At 31.2% G+C, this 18,389-nt stretch overlaps 1 protein-coding gene across 3 annotated transcripts in view; it reads right to left on the bottom strand.

The window, feature by feature from the left end:
- Positions 1-18,389, bottom strand: part of LOC134246150 (thrombospondin type-1 domain-containing protein 7A-like) — a 71,289-nt gene that overhangs the window by 37,644 nt on the left and 15,256 nt on the right. The window contains exons 1-2 of one of the 3 annotated variants that reach the window (XM_062728453.1): positions 5,680-6,396; positions 2,379-2,477 (exon numbers count right to left, since the gene is read on the bottom strand). The gene's annotated coding sequence lies outside the window, so the exon portion shown is untranslated. Of the gene's footprint in view, positions 1-2,378; positions 2,478-5,679; positions 6,397-18,389 lie in introns of those variants that run through there. The other 2 variants (XM_062728452.1, XM_062728454.1) reach the window with 2 other exon arrangements.

Here is an 18,389-nt window from a genome sequence, read left to right as displayed (position 1 = left end):
ATATAGGAAATAAATCATGCATCATATTTGTGCTTCTTCCTAGATCACTACATCAAACAAATGCAAAGAACATCCAGAAGTTCTGCTTCATGACCTTGAAGACTTTCAACACCAGACTCCTGATCTGCAGCATAACCTTGAAGACTCCATCACCAGACTCCTCATTGTGTACCGGGCATTGTAAGTCAGCTTCCCTTGCCAGTGCAACATTTGTGAAACAATACACCATTGTTTTTGTATTTTTTATAATGTGTAAAGTCTGTTGGAGGTCCAATATTTTGGATGAAAAACAATTCAGCAAACTATTTTGCCTACATTGTTTCCTATGTAAGAATATGAATGCCTCAAATTCCAAACTTCCTATGCATTAAGTCCCAGACTTCACAAAACAGCCAAACAAAATCAAACTGATAAAAGTGCACTGCAAAAAAAGAGAGAAAATTCTAGTGCATTTTCAGACATTAGGCCATGTGTACTTCAAATACTGAATAATGACTATCTTAACCTGCAAATGTCATTCTATAACTTAAAAAAAAATCTGGAAGAAAAGACAAGCCTTATTCTGTCACATGCTATTTCCTTCCTAACATTAATTCTTGGCAAGGTCTCTTACCAACATCTGATGTGGAGTGCCATAACATAATATTATTACATATCTGATGTCTAAAGAATCCAACACCCAAAACCTCTAAGTCACTGCAAACAAATGTATATTACCTCCACCAACCTAGGCAATATGCCGTAATGTTGGGTTATGTAAAATAGATGTTCTGTAACTATGTCTGTGTAATTTCTGTGAGCTCAATATATAATGATTGCCACATGCCTGAATCGCATCATTTATATTCCTGATACAGATGTAGATGTCAACTTTTTTTGAAGTTACGATAACACTATAAAGATCAAAATGGAAAGTGAAGAGTAATTGTTTAGATGTAAATTGAGTGTAAAATATCGAAACTACTCTCAACGTCACTCAATACGATACACCAAATGAGAAACAAGGAAAGTATTACAGGGTGCCAAAGAAATATCTCTTGTTCAAACAGCTCTCTGTTGATTTCACATTGTATTCTAAATCATATCCGTGGATCTCCAAAGAAAATAATGTTGTGTAATTCAATAATCATAAAATATTTTCGGTTCCTCTGCTTCCAGCAAATGGTCATATCTGTATTCTCTGAGTGTTCCTTCTGAATCACTCAATGCTGTGATAGATTATTCAATTTGAATTCTATTATTCTATCAGAATAAGGGTGCTAAGATCGGAAAACCTTATCATGTAAAGAAGACACCAGAATCCTACAATATTGTACAGAGATGTAATGGGGTTCAAAGCTCTTCAAAAAATACAGCTCAATACAGGATCAAAAAATTTCAAAAACATTGAAGCCGTGTACTGACTTTTTTCCTAACTCGTTTGATTTTTAATATAAGATTTTTTTTCGACGTTGCTTCGAGGAATCTGTTCAGACTGTTTGTAAAAACTGTCTCATTTTCTTGACCTTTGTATTTAACCTACGCTTGTAATGTGTAGAGGGTGTCTACATTTATCTCTCAATTTAATTAAAGAAAGCAAAATAACCTTGAATTACTTGCATATTGCACATTTGCTTTGATCTTAATGGCAAATACAAAAAGGTTAATTTACAAGTAGGTAATCCCTAGTGCAAAGAAAAGTATATATTTATCTTCAACATTCATCTGTACAAAACTTTACATGTGGTGTTTCATAATTCAAGAAATTGGTGTTTTATTAATAATGGTAAATGAACAGTTATGTAAACAATTTTCAATGAACTAAGAGAAGTTCACGACTCCTTGCAAAGTTGTTCCAGAAATCTATGTTAACTTCAGATCTTTAATCTGGAAGATTAATAAATCATTTTTTTAAATAATCTGGTTAAGTCCCAGAATAACAAAAGATTCAAACAGTAGAACAATGCAATTACTTTGTAAGCTAAATATATTTTTGATAGTGCTGTAGTTCTTTAAATCTTAATTTTGAGTCAATTTTATGCAACTCTGCTGTGCTTGTAGTCAAAGAAGTTTTCTGACATCATCAAAAACCCATGGCAGGTCTCAACAATGGTTTTCTGAACACAGTATTGTATTTATATCAGCCAAATAATAAACCAGCAACTTAAATTTTCTAAACTGTTAGCTGGATGGAAAAATTTTAAATATCAAAAATTAAAAGTTTTTTTTTTTTAAATTATACGGTAATTCATCTCAATCAGTCTTTTTTTTTTTTTGGAATCATGGTACATTTTTTTTTATTAATCCTCACAAAAACAAATTCATTTCTGCTGTTTTTCTAAACATTGTTTTCCCTTAGACTAATTTACATGTCTTATGTTCTAAGTATTATAACTTACCTTACTGTAAATGAAGTTAAAATCCCTCAAACTGAATTTTCATGATAACAGACTGAAGTCCAGAAAAAAATATATGTCCTCTTCTGTATTGTCTCTGTCCTAGAAAAAAATTATTTTAAGCATAAATATCTGTTTCTGAATCTAGTCTTCATGCTTTACATGGTGGACACACCTTCTCGGTTAGAAGAAATTTTTTTTTTCCAATAAAACTGCGCATTTTTCAAAAACAAACACATTAATATTGTTACTATTGAATACTCTATAGCCATGTTCCCACACACTGCGTTACAACCCTTAGATATAAAAGCATCCTTCAAACAGCGCATAGTTCGAGTGCTACTCTGAAAATACTGAAAACTAATGTCTATAATTCTTAATAGTCTCTCTGATAGATTTTAAATCAAACTTGAAGTAATGACTAATTGTGAAATAATAAGGCCTTGAAATAAATCAATTCATTGACTGTATCAATTATTCAAATCTGTCAGACACCCTCGTTGCCATCAAAGAGCATATACAAATCGGTCCACACTACCAAGTTTAGTCTTACACCCAATTTGACACTTTTAGATTTCATCAATACAATTTTGTCTTTATCAAGAAATCACAAAATTGAGTAACAAAATGCGTTTTGTGTAAAGTACAGAATTGTGTTACCAAGTGCAGATGGTTTCAAGATTTTAAACAGAAATCTCTGGCAAGAATGTAGCTCTACAGTTTTGATTGAATTAAAAGGTCGTGATAGTCAAACATGAATATATACCATCACTTTTGCGTAAGCTTGTTACATAAATGATAATAATTCAAAATGATGATTTTATACTAATAGGCATTGTTATTTCAAAACCATGCACAAATGTATCTGTCATTACTCTACAGCAATTTCAGTAAAAATCTAAAGGGTGCCATGAAAAAACTAGGAGCATTTAAAGTTACATTTGTACTGTATTGATGACAAACTGCAAGCCAGTATGCATCCTTCGCTTTTCAATGTAGGGTTGCATAACAATTCCATATCTTAATCTCTTTGTCATTCTTTTCCTCATATCAACCCTACCACAAATCAATCAAAAAATATGAAAATATGTGAATTATGAATGCTGGGTGCTGTGCTATCAAGTGCAAAGGTATTCCTTACAAAATACTCTGGGATATTCATTTGCGAAATGATTTGACTACCACTGTCAATATTTTTTGCAGGATTTTTCTTTGCATAACATTTGTTGCTCCCATTAAAAGGTCTAGCATATCCAAGCATGTTCCAAAAAATAATGCCTTTTTTTCACCCACTGCAAAGAACCTGTCTATCACAAAGCCTTCCTTAATTAGGGTTACGTAGCTGGAAAATTATGACGTCTTCACCACGGCCCTTGAAGTCAGGTTTTGTTCTGTGCATAATTAATTTCCTGTACATTGTAAATTTGCAAACAATAACTTTATTTTCACTATTTTAATACACATGAAATGTAAATTTTTTTGGTCACATACAATAGTCTTGTGATTCTCTCAGTGCATCTGAACTGATGGCAATATGGAGTACTGCCAGAAGGATTCCCAAACAATAGTGAACACAATATGTAACAACAGAGCTGGTGAAAACACAGAGCCATGTAACAGACATTTAGCAGCCTCCCCACTGAGACTTACTCACTGAACACTACCACTGTGTAGACACAGCCTAAACAAAGCTTTCCAGATCATACGGTCACTTCCATTTGGTCATTCATATTAATCAAGTTCCTCATAGCATCTGCTGAGTGAACTGTTTGACTTCTGTTTTCCTATATAGATGTGTATATAAAAATTATGTATATGCATCTGCCCAAATCTGATCATAAAAGACATAATTGACTTTTTTCCTTCCAGAATACTGCTATACATGGTAAATGAGTAAACCTGTTGTTAATTTTTTAATTACAATAAAAACTCATGCTAAATTGAACTTTTTTTTTTTAAAAAAAAATCTTCATGGAACATTTTTGAAAATATATTAAAAGACTGTATATTAATTTATACATTAATACTCAAAAGAAAAAAATACAAAGGGAAAAACTTTTATTTGATAAAGACAGCATGAAAAATTCAGATGAAAATCAAAATTTAAAAAACATACCTTTCATATGTAAAAGACGTCCTTGCATTGGTAATAACTAATAACACAAGCCATTAATTGTCTGTAAACTATTTGAAAACTTACAATGCCTCCTCCAGCTGACTATAACCGAGTTTGAAAATCAAATAATTCCAGCATTACCGCATAAAGATTTTATATAAATGGTGTCAAATATCCAATTTTCATTATTCACAAATATTCACGGCTTTAAAAAGCGTGCATCCTATGCTAATAAGTAAATTTTTCCTTTATCTGGAGAAAAAATCGTAAAAAAAAAATATTGACAGAAAATCCATTTGATAAAAAAGTTTCTTATTAGGAAATTCTGAAGAAATTATGGCACACACAAAAATAAATAAGCTCATTAAATTGAAATGTCTACCAAGATAAAACGATTGAATGTCCAGGTAAAACAATTTGTTCCTGATGTAATAGGAAATGCAGAATACCAGAGACTGACCTATTTAAATTGTATTGTGTGATCTAATTAATCAATCACTTAATTGATAGAACAAATATTGTACCTGTAATCCTCACTCATTAAATGTCCTTTTTCATGAAGTTGACATTAAGCATCTTGAAGAGGCTTTGTTCAGAGAAAAGATTGTGTAACTAAATATATTGTAAGAAGTAAAATGCTTTTACTGCAAGATACATACTTTACGATGAAACAGAAAAAAGAAAGAACGAAACTATGTCATTACTAATTTGTTCCGAATTGTTTGTTAAAAAGAGTTGTGCAAGTGTGCAACCAACAATTCTCCCTTATCATAGAAATGTGTTGATACAAATCGGCATTATCTTGCTTTGATGAAACATTTGATCCACATAAAATATATACATGCAACTCAACCCCACTGCATGTTTCTGCAGTGAGGAATATAAAACCAGGCATAATAAAGAACATCTCATGTAAAAGACCAGATTCTGACATTAAGGATGTATCTTAGAACAAGGCTTATAAATAGCAGCACCTGTGCATCTTGATCCGATTTTTATCTTGTATTTACCAGCATATTTTGTGATAATGGCATAAACATGCATTACACTTCATATTAATGTTTTATACAACTCCTTTGCCATCGACACGGACAAGTCTTAGGTACCTTGTAACTCAACACTCATTACCCTAAAATTACGTTTTGTCAATATTTACATATGTCCAAATTGAATTAATTTTTTTTTTACCTGATGGATTAATTTATAAATTCCTCCAATAAAACAGGCAATCACCAAAAAATTAACAAATTCCAATGTAAAGTCAGCACACGCAATAGAAAATAAATCAAAGACACACAATTTAGAAATTTGATGTAAAATCCTTTTGAGAATCGTTTGAATTTAAAACTCCTCTAATATAAAGGCCACTGTAATATTTGTGTTCCACCTCTATGGTACCTAACACATAAAGTGATTGCTCACAATATCTGAGGTAGGTATACAGTAAGTATAGGGAGTCATCTGCCACGTCCGATTACTGCAGGGGGAACTATGTCTGCATAATTACACACACATGTAAAGTCTTCTCTATCGCAGGAGAAAAACCTTTCCTTTGGTGATCACACCTTAATTCACACTTAATTCTCCACACGCTAACAACTTCAGTATTTAATTTTCCAAACTGATGTAATATAAGAAAGTTTTTTTTATTTTAATGTTGTTTTGCAATGTAAGGAAATCTTTTCAGAATATACCTGTTTTATTGGTGAGAATGCCTTTTAATAATAATCCTGCGGAAAGAAGAGAAAGAAGCTCGTAAAATGTCCCATTAATGTAAAAAAGCACGCTGTTGGATTTCAGAAAAGTTCATCCCCCTAAACCATATTTTCCAATATTTCAATCAAACTTACATCTTTTATTGTATCTTTCATGAAAAACACATGAGATAAAGCCTACCCAAAACCCGCAGTAGCAATCATGAACGACTGCTTTAAATGCCATTCCAATACTGCATGAAACTTATTGAAATGCGCATCGCATCTCTTTAATGCAAAACACATGAGAGAGGCTTAACTCTTCATGTAATTGACATAGAAGCGATACGATACGTTATACGATTTGTTTCCATTTCAACAAATAGCTATCTTGATTACATTGTGATAATTATGGAATAGATAAGACAACAAATATCAGAAATTGGACAGCCCTTGAGACATATATCTACATCTTCTTCCAATATTATGCATTACTCTGACCGAATTATCCAAGCCCTTGTTGCATATTAAGTACGATATGCAATCAGAGCTGTGCATCCATTGGGAGACATTAATTTAGTATTTACATGGGAAAGCCATATTCAGTTTTATGTAGTACATCAATGAATCAATGAATTAAAACTTCAGACAGACTTTTCCTTTTCTCAAAAATGTTTAAGTCAAAAGACTTCAAAACCATAAAGCTAAAAGGCAGTGGATTTTTTTAAATGTAGAATTCATTGAAAACAAAGAAGAAAGAAACATCAATACTCTGTCTAAATAACATATATGATAGAACTTAAACAAATTTACAGAAAGATAAACTTTGATTACAAGTTTATCAGTCTAAGAGATTTTCCAGCACATATCTTGATTAGTATGTACATGGATATAGCAAATTTACAGACATATAGCAATGTTTTTTTTTATTCCTGACAAAATCCTTAATAATTTCTTGCAAAATTTTACAATTACAAATTCTGACACAATAAATTCAGGAATATTGCAAATAAATTTTGTGTCCCAAAGAGGTAAAATATAAGATATTTTCACTGTAACTACAACAATTTTTCAAAAATTCTAAACATTAACTAATTGATTTGAAATTATTTTTGTATACATTTATATTTCAAATATTATTAATAACCTTCAGTTCTCCAAGTTTTGTTTTGCATTTAACATTTCAAACTGAAATATAATTGCTGCAAATTTGCTGTATACTTTAACAAGTTCATAAAACAGCTAAAACGAATTACGCATATAGAGAAGTATCAAGTCCCTAGAATTCTTGTTATAACCATTAGTTTCACTGTATTGAAACAAGATTGTGCGAGCAGTCATTTTGAAAGAAAAATATGAAAAAAAGTTCATTTCTCTCATATGCTTCTAGAGTCATGTCTAAAACATATAAATTTAAGGCATTCACTCATGACATATGGTAAATTCTTTTCCCAACACCAAGAAAATACCATTTTTATTGTTGCTATATATCAATTGTCACTGTGCCACAAGTTATACTTTGTCATCTTGCCAATTAGTACAAAACATTCCTGCAAGATAGAACGTTTCTAGAAATATCTCTTCTGGATATGTCTCCAGGAACAGAATTTTTTTCATCATTTATATCTATTTTAAGCATAATTTATCAGTCCTCCCCAAAACCATATTGCTAAAAAATATTTGATATGTCTTTGTTGCTTCCTTTTCAGTAAGTCATACTTTGGGTAGGAATTATAGCTCACTAAAATTGATTACATACCTGTGAGTATCTTTTTAAAAAAATAATTCACATTTTGCCAGAATGGATATGGCAAAAATGCAGATTGACTTAAAATTTGACAAACAGTAAAACTTCACAATTTGATGAACAATTGAAAGTTGTCATAAGTTCTAAGTCATTCTTAACTTATGTGGAATATAACATAGAGATAAATTTTAGTACTGATTAAAAAATGCCAAGCAAAAATGAACGTCCATCTCTACAGAAGTGTTAAAGTATAGTAGAACCCCCTCCCCCCTTTCACATAACCCTCCTTCTTAGGGTTAAATGTTATATTGATATATAAATTAAACTCTTTAAGACAAACTTGAAAGGACTTGAATTTTGTGGCATTACAAGTTAATTATAATTAAACAAACCTGTGTTCTTGGTGTCTGGCTCTTTGATGCTTTTACTTTCCAAATGAAATATTTATGTAAGAAACTGTTGAGCCATTGAGAAATTCTCACTATAAAGTTGTTACATTACACACCAATAACCACAGAAATATTTACCCGCAAATGTGGGGTAAAAAACATTATGTACAGCAGCGCAAATAAGATTAAAGGATTAAGATTAACAATGATAGGGGGATTAAAACTTCTAATCACTGTGCGCTTCACTAAAGCTATGCCCTCCCATGCTCTGATTACATATCTAGAAGTGCTTTTAAAATGTTTAAAAACTTAATCTTAGCTGTTGATAATTAATGATTCTAATAAAAGAGATTGTTAAGTGGGAGGGGTGAATTATCAGCAATAGTCTGGAGTTTTTAGCCCCCACCCCACCCCTAAATCCTCTGATAATTATTCACTTTGTAAAAGACAGCTCCTATTTCAAGACAGCTAGTCAGTATTGTACAACGCGTTGTACCAGAGGGCCATAAGCATGCAAGGGTTTTTTTCTTATAATAAAAGCATAATGTCTGCATAAAATATTGGATATAAATAAAATTTTTGTCCTTGAATTCAATGCCTTTAATTGTAACTGCATTTTTACATGTTATATTCATGCATGCAAATTTATTTATTGAAAAGCTTTTTTTTATATTCTGTTACTGCAAAGTGATACATATGCAAAAACTGAAACACTATACTGCATAATTAATTAATTTCATTAAAAAATACTTCCTAGATTGATTTTTAGTTGCTAGAACAAGTATGTTGGAGGATGACAAAAGCTCTGAAAACAAAACAAGCTTAAGATCCACATCTGTCCTGGTCTATATTATACATGTACCTCAATGTGACAGATATTGTAGACATTAAGCTAAGCAAACCTCTCCCCCATAATACAATGAAGCGCATTGAAGTGGTAAAATTTTCCATTTGGACGAAACGTTCTGAGTCATGTTTTGAACGTCAATTATAGCATAACGACACGCCCATTTCTTTAGAAACGAGAAAGGAATATTCGTCGTAATGTTTCAGGACACTACACTTTCCGCGACAAGCAACATGAGTTACACTGAAATAAAGATTTTTGAATAAGAAAGAGCTATGTATAGAGTTCCCGCTTATGTAAAACACGCATTGCATCGAATTTGTACATAATTACGATTTTAACATGTTTATTTAAGTTTGTATAGCACATGTATCAGTCGAACACGTGCTTACTCGGTGTTTATGTAGACCGTCAATTTCATTGGCTATTATATTTATGAAATACCTGTTCTACAGGTATTCGATTGAATCATTTGACCGATTTTTCTTTTCTAAAGAAATGGGTGTGTCTAAAGATAGCTCAAAACGTTCCATCCAAGCAGAAAATTTTACCACTTCAATGCGCTTCATTGTAGCATTGTCTTCTCATGCTTTCATACCTTGCAAAACAATAACCCATACAACAAGACAAAACAGCATGGTTAAAAAAAACTGATGCCAAAAGAAATTATGAAAATTACATTACAATGAAATCAAACATCAGAGAAAACCTAAGCAAAATGAGGAGATCTTGGCAGATTTAGCAGGTAAAACTTTGTTAATTATGCTCCATCATAGCAATTCGAAGGCAGCACATATAATTTTTACCTTAATGCAATAACGCTCTGACGCAAAGCAATTTCTTCAGATGCCCCCCATTTTTACTCAAATAACTTATGTTTTTACTGAGTTTTTGTTTCCACAATAAGATAGCAATAAAAACGATAAAGAATTCACATACTGTAAAATTTGTACTATAAGAGTGTTAACATCAATGCATTCACCTTTAGTGATCTTCAGAACTGCGTAAAACCAGGATCAAACAAATTGGAGCATTTCCTTGAAAATAAATTTTTGTCAATATTGCAGTTTGAGGAATTTCATGCCTGTGATTATTTAATCAATTAATGAATATATATAAATAAAATATTAAAAGCAACCAAGGAAGCATTGCATCAATTATCTGAAGAATTGTTTCATTGGCCCAAATTCCTTTATTTTCTTCATTTTCTAGAGACCTTCCTTTATTCACTCTAATCACCAAGTTAGGCACAAAAATAGGACTATGAAAGAAACTGAAATAAAGAGAAAATCAGAGTATTTATCTCTTCCATTAGTTAACACATCAAAGTGTTAATGTTGACTGAAAAGATACTTGCATTAATATCTTGGAAAAACATGTTTTTCATTGGCCTTCTGTTGCAAGTGTAATCTTCGTCAATATTTGCAAGACCAATACTTTCACTAATTGAAAGTCAATAAAATATAATTCTATTGTCAAACACTTCACACAATATTTGAAATGGAAATCCAGCTTCATGCAGTTCCAAGACGGATTTTTATCCAACATCCCAAAAATTGTTCTGTACCTTAAAGATTTCACCTCTGTCTAATTCCAGAGCTTGATCATTAAACAGTACAATTATAGATCTACAAGAGAAAGCTTGTTTACATCTGTGCATATAATATTTTTAAATCTAATCCAGCAGCTATGAAGATAACATTACAATCCCAAACAAAAACTTAGTTTTACAAGATAATATCATTAGCATCTGTAGATGATCTACATGATAAACCATGCATAGCTTATTTGAGGTGAAATGAAAAATAAACAGGCAATCAGCTATAATCTCCAGTCTGATGCACAAGGTGCTGAAAATTTCTCCTGCATCTGCAAGAAGCTGCCTAGAATAACTACCCATATCCCTCCAAATTACCTCACAAATTAACTGAAATACTTCATAAATCTTCAAATCATGAAAACACTTCTCAATTATCTGTTACATCACATTTTCTATGCCAGACATCTAGATTTCTTCCGTTAGTTTGGTATACGATAATAGTTATCCTTCTTTTCAAGTTTATAAATACTGTATACCTACACAATGTGATTGCTGCAATCCACTTAAACTAATTTTTATATGCAAATATACAATAAAACTGATAATAGATTTCAAGGAACTGGAGAATTTTCTTACTTTTGTTTATACTTTGCAAAATCCCGATACCATTAAAGCATGGGGGAGAGGGGCAGATATAAAAGAGTATAGTCTTCTACTATCATTAAATTATTCCCCTTCTTCCTTTTGCATAAAATTTCATAAATAATGGTCATCTCAAACTCAAAGGACACTGTTTTTAGTAAGACATTATTAATAAGATGAAAGGGACTTGATTTGAGATGACCATGTAATATTATGTCATACAAGGTTTGTTCCCTTGTTCAGAAAAAAAATTTTCACTTTTTTTTTTAAGGCTTCAACTTTTCTTCATCATGTAACTGCATGCCCTTATTCACTATTACCCCTTGCATATGGAGTTTATGTCTCCCAGTTGTTTCAATACAAAGCACGTTCTATGTAAAACAATTTCTAATATCAAGCAAGCTTTTGGCAAATAAGTTGATGAAACAAGGATATCAACAGTATTGTTTAAAGTCAGCATTTCACAAATTCTTTGGACGATACAATGAACTTTTCAGCAAATACAATTTACCATTTCAAAAGCGTCTTTAAAATAAACTCTATACAGCGCAGTTGAATCTTGGTGATTATAAAATACTCACAATATTTTAGCCTTGAGCTCTCAATTTCCAGATAATCTCTTCTTATGGTGATTTATCTTCCTTTAACACTCCTCAGACTTAGGAGGCCCTTTCATTGATGTAACACTCAGCCAGACTATACATCAAATTTGGCTTTTTATTCGGCCTGTTTGCAGTCATAAATGGGTTATTGATCTTCACACATTGCCACAATTCTCCGGAACATACACTTAAAATAACATTCCTTCAAATTCCTTAATGTCTACATGTCAACTTTTAACAATATCAGAGCTCACCCTTGTTAATTAGAAATTGGTCCCTTGTCAATCAATTTTGATTGATTGCGAAGGCCATTAGGTGACAAAAACAGATCTACACTCGGACAATATGCTACGATCAGATTGCATTGATTGCGCACCTCTGTTGCAATGAAAAAATTATTTCTCCTTTTTCTGTTTTTGTGTCCTTTGGACTGATAAATCTGAAGTATTTGCCTACACACTTCAACATATTAATGCATTTTCATAATCAAATAAAACATCCTACATTTGACACTTCTATTTTGAACTACTTATAAAAAATTTAAAATAAGGTGTGTAACGTTTTGAAATAATTTTATTAACCAACATCTCATTTGACTTATTTTTCAAGCGAAAAATTGTGACATTTAATCATTTTGTGCAGTTTACTATGAAAGAAGAACATGACACCAAATCAATCATATAAAATTTTTCATCACAAGTCAATTTCTCTGAATCATGTACACACCAGTATTTCCTTTTATATTAATCCACAAATCGCATGAGAATGCCAGACCAGAATCACCAAATCACACCACTAATATCTCATTCTGAGCCAAATCAGGGAGGCAAATGAAGTACTTATTAAACAAACCCGCATGTGAGTACCAAAGCAATTTCCAAAAGCAAATAGGCAACAGGAGCAGGCAATGATTAATGAAATCAAATCATGGTCTTGATGGCATAGAAAATGCAGCTTTAAGGGTTAAATTCTGCATTAAAACAATACTACTACTGCACCTAGTTAGGATTTCAACTAGTTTCTATGTCACGGTACCAAAATATTTTTTATCTCCTGATTTTCCTGACTAGACGTCATGCTTTCTTTCTGATTATACTCACTGAAGAACCAGGTGATTTCCAAAATATTACAATACAAAATAACAAATTTTTTTCATAATAATAGAATTTGTTAATAACAAAATATTGCCATTTACAAATTCTATAATTATGAAAATTAACTCATTTTAACAAAAAGAAATTGTATAATTTCATTTCAACGAATTAAATAAGTCATAATTTTTTTTGGCAAAATCAATTCTTGCTAGATATGGTTTTTAAAAAATACATGAAAGAAAACATATCAACCAATATGATTTTATGTCATTTCTCGGAATGATCATGAATCGACAAATTCTGTGGACTATCATATAATTCCATTATAATGATTATACTTTCAATGAATCATATCACTTGATTTTCTGTTACTTTCATTTTACTTATGACACAGCTTTACAACAGTGATTAATATACCAAAAAGGGAGGGAAAAGCTAAAATGAATAGTAATTCACAGATGTTTTGTAAATAACTGATGTAAAAATCATTCAGAAAATTCTTGTTGAACTTTGTTGGCCCTGAATTACCGCAATTTGTTGGTTACGTAGAAAAAGATGTACATAATTGACTGATAATAATGAGGCTCCAAAATGACATTTACTTAATCACCGTTAAAAAATTATAATATAAATAATTTCCTAATTGGACAGGTCTTTTCATATGACAAGGATAATATAAGAATGAAATTAAAGTTCAAAAACATGCAGAACATAAGTTTTACTTCCTATTAAAAATTGTTGGTAAATTATAATTGTCCTTACAGACAGGCAGCTAGCACGCTCCATTTCTACCTTTTATTTATTTCAACAACAAAAAATAAATTCTAATATATTTAATAAAAATAAATTTTAATTTTTATGTAAAAATGAAATTAATACACATGTATTTAAAGGTTGAGACTTACCAATTTTTTTTTCCTCAATAGCATACATGCAGTTATCAATAATATCCTTCTATTGAAAAATCATATTTTCACAATGTTGATTCCAAGTATATATTCTGGTCACAGTTTCACACTCTGTAAAATTCTGTCCTAAAACTGCATTGATTGTGAAAAGACTGTATAGATCACAAATTGGCCATTTAATATGAAACATCCTATTGACATGGGCTATCAAGTTAGGTGTAAGATTCTCATTAAGTCTACCCCAGGGAACTATTCATAGACCAATTCTTACACAGAGTCCCTTAAAGGTAATTCTAATCCTCTTCTACCTAAACAAAAAACAGACAATTCTCTCTGCAACACCTTACTGTATAAACACATCTATAGACCCCCATGTAGGTGTGTCTAATTATTTAAACATCCACAGTTAAAGTCAAACTGACACAGTTCAATTTAATTTCCTTACAATTGTATTAATCTATTCAGTGATTGCTTACTTACTTATTTTAACCCCAGCAGAAAATTGTCATTCAAAATCTGTCACATTAGTTGCTACTGATGGTCTTTTAAAGTGGCAACATATAAATGTCTTGAATCACTTTATATAATGAAAAGGAGCACCCAGACAATGAGAATTCTTGAGCCATTTGTAATAAAATTTCTGAATTGCTGACAAATATAAGAAGGCGAAATATTTTTCTTTCTTTAAATGGTCTGGGCCCCTCTAGAGTGTGGTAAAACTAAATCCATTAGCACCAAATACACTGTGTTTGATCATTAGGAGAATTAGAAATGTTAGCTAGGGGTCAACAAGATTGGATAATTCCAAAGCAGTAACAACATGCCTGTGTCAGTTAAACAAAACTCTGTGTACATGTAATATCCATTTAAAAATATTGAAACTTTAAAAGCATGCCGGCAGAAAATTTTTAAGTGTCAATTAATTTTTCATTTTTATAATGTTTCACTATTTTCTCATCTCTTCATATAACTATGATAAAAAGAATAAATTAGATAAATACATTTAATCATTAACTTAGAAAATGTTGAAAAAAAGATACATATTATCATTTCATGGTATAACGGGAATAAAGCAATCTAATTTCCCAGTGCTAGCTGGATACAGGAATTGTGAATTAATTAGTCCCCATGGGACAATTGTCTGCTCATAGTCTTGACTTTTACTATATAGTTCCATTTCCAATACTGTGAATGAACTAAAAATAATTCTTTTAAAATGAAAAAAAAAAACTCCAAAAAGAAATTAGGCCTTCATAGTTTTGCACTCTACAGACAGGATTCTTCAATGAAAAATATATACATGACCAAGGAAATTGACAACTTTTATAATATATAGTCTCTTACTTACCAGAATATACAAGTTTGGTATTATCTTGAATCTCTTTAACTCTTACACCAAAGATTACTCAAAAATTCTGTCAACTACATTAAAAGCCAATAAAAACTCTGATGTTTTTGCTGTGAAATAAAATATTACACAACCTATATCAATCACTGAGCTTGTCTCATTAAGCTACTGAAAACAGAGTTTATACATCTGTTTAGAGTTATTTTGATAAAGTATTAAGAAAGTGTAAATATTGTTAAAATAATATAACCATCACGAATGGTTTGTTATTCCTTTGTACATGGCAGGCCGCCCGGGATCAGACTTGGAACAAAGCACAAGTTACCTAAACACCATCTGGAAGACCTTGCAATGGCTATACCTTTATTCCAGGAAAATATTTTCAGAGACTCCAGATTTTGTAGGGGAGAGTAATTTAAATCAAGACCTTCTTGGTCAGTCCTATTTGAAAACTGCAGCCTCTTAAATCCATTCAATTTTTTTCCCAATAGACTAGTATAAGTGTTAAAGTGTGCATCTTTGGTTGAGACAGTGAAAAAAGTGATTAAGGACCACAGGAATAGAATTAATTGTGCAAAGAGTTGTCTAACATTTCAAATATTGTTCATATTTTTGTTATTACCCATCATTTGCCAAGAATATAAATCAAGGATTTTCTTGAGCAAGATAGAAAACATGATCAATGAAAAAGTGCTAAGCAAGCACCAGAAAGGTTTTTTTCAGAACTCTAGAAAGTAACCTATCACAGTAATATGTCTCTAGGAAGTGGATCAAAAAACTTTATTATCCTCTTTTCATTAAAAAAAAATCTACTATAGAGATCTATATGCAATTATAAACTATTAAAAAATTTTACAATTTACAAACACTCTAGATGACTCTTGACCATTCAATACAAATTCCTTTTAAAATGACCAATACCCAAGGCAAACTGACTAATCATTTTACCAATACAGTACAACTTGGTTATGAGGAACTCTGTTTTAAAAAAATCTATGATAATCAGAATTTTTCAGGATTCTCCACAAGGAGTTTAATCTTGTAAGATGCATACTGATTAATAAAATTTTGAAAATGTCTTTCTCTTTGTTTTGTCTCCATAAGTCATTATAAAACAAGGTGGTAAATAAATTCAATTTGTGCAATAATTTACCAGTTCTTTTAATATTAATGAAAATTATCTCCTTTTTGCACTAAATCTCCAGACAAGTGCTTTTAAAACATACCCATAAAATATTATTGACTGCTCAATAACAATACGGAGCAGTAATAAAACAAGCAACACATGCATGAAATAAATATAGCTATAGACATATGTCAGAAATAGTGCTTCCTTTGAGTGAAATATAAAATATTCAATCCAACTATCCCCTCAAATCTAACAAGGCCCATTTTACTTTTCTTTCAGTGCCTTGCAAATCATTTTATCAGAAGAGATAGACTACAATTGAATTCTACCACCTAGTAAAGCATATATAACAGGTTTGCACTTATCTGCTCTTTGGGTCAGATCATTTCTCGGAGGTAGGAAAAATTTGATACATTTATAACTAATTACAACTGCGATATGATAGACCAAAAAAGTGTATGTTGACAAGCATAACAAGTACGATTTTGTTGTAGAACTAGCTGTAAAGGCTCTGATAAGCTTTTTACGATTTACCCCAATGCAAGGCTCATTAACTTTCCGATTAGTAAACTCTTAATATTTCATGGGGTCATGATCAATGACCAAGATGCATACAAAAAAGATTCTACTTCTTTGTAATTTTATAGGACCAAATACTGGGAATAATAAAATAAAATGTAATTTAATGTGCAATTAACAATAAGTGGCCAACGAATTACAAGCTAATAAAAAATACAAGTGGTCTTTCATGTTATGGATCTTGTTATCACTGGGAAAAAAATGATGCACAGACAACTTCAATAGAAAATCAATGTGGATTTCCGCTTTTTATTTTGCCTTAGGATATCGCACGTCCAGCCTCCCTGTCACACACTTATATATAGCAAATTACCAGAATTTGTGCTGAATTAACTCCCTTGGTTCCTCATAACGTTGTAATCAAAAGGGAATGATGTATTAGCTTAACTTTTATTCTGTCATATATGAAATGTATTAAATATACAGATACCATAGCTATTAAAAGCAGAATAAAATTTCCATTTTATTCAGACTATATGACTTAAAATAATCAGAAATTATGATATTTTGCACGCTGTGATATTTGTAAGTCAATAAAAAATTGGGCATTCAACAGAATGCAACAAAATGGTAATTTACTGTCGAAAGCCGAAGCACCAAGATTTTGTCAGATATACTTCTATTGCTTAATAATAAGAAAGAATTCTAAGCCTTAGTTCAAACAACAATTTATCCAACCAATGATGCTAAACTTCAAATAAATAGTTGCTCAACTTTGAAGGTAGAGGCAGACTTTTCATAATTACTGCAATTCAGAAAGGCATTAATTTGATGAGGGAGTCAATCAAATGCAGGCAATGATTCTGTCAAGTATTTCCTATGTCTCGGCAACAAGGAACCGTAATTCCTCATACCTTTGATACACGGCCATTAAAATCACAGTGCACCCTGTTCTACCACAGAATCTCTATGAAATGTGGCAGATTAAAAGACTTACAAATTAACATATATGACATCATCAAATTATAAGTTGTTTTGCACATCTTACAATATTTTATAATTATAATGCAAATTACAAGTCAATGAGTCTGTTTAGGCCATTAATCCATTAGAGAAAAATAAAACAAATTGAAATATAATATCAAGTAAAATTGAATTCAGTTTGAGTGTATATGTTATATAAGATATGATGCTATTAAGATACCCAACATTTCTGAGGAAACTGGTTAGACTTCACGAAGTTAAGGAGGCTGGGGTCAAAAATTAACTATCAGATAAACTTCATTGTTTAGATATATGGTATCTTAAGGTGTAAACTATCATTTTGCAAAGAAAAATTTCATACATTTTTGTTTTGAAATTTGATCTTTTTAATATATTCTTATGGAGTTCTACAAAAGGAGATCAATATAGTCTAAAATGGCCAAATACACCCAGCC

Source organism: Saccostrea cucullata, unplaced genomic scaffold (assembly GCF_032062105.1).
Source record: "Saccostrea cucullata isolate Sc308-1 unplaced genomic scaffold, CSIRO_AGI_Scuc_v1 ctg47, whole genome shotgun sequence".
NCBI classification, from domain to species: Eukaryota; Metazoa; Mollusca; class Bivalvia; order Ostreida; family Ostreidae; genus Saccostrea; species Saccostrea cuccullata.
The sequence above is the reverse complement of the archived record's forward strand: the minus strand, read 5'-3'. Positions and strand labels throughout refer to the sequence as shown.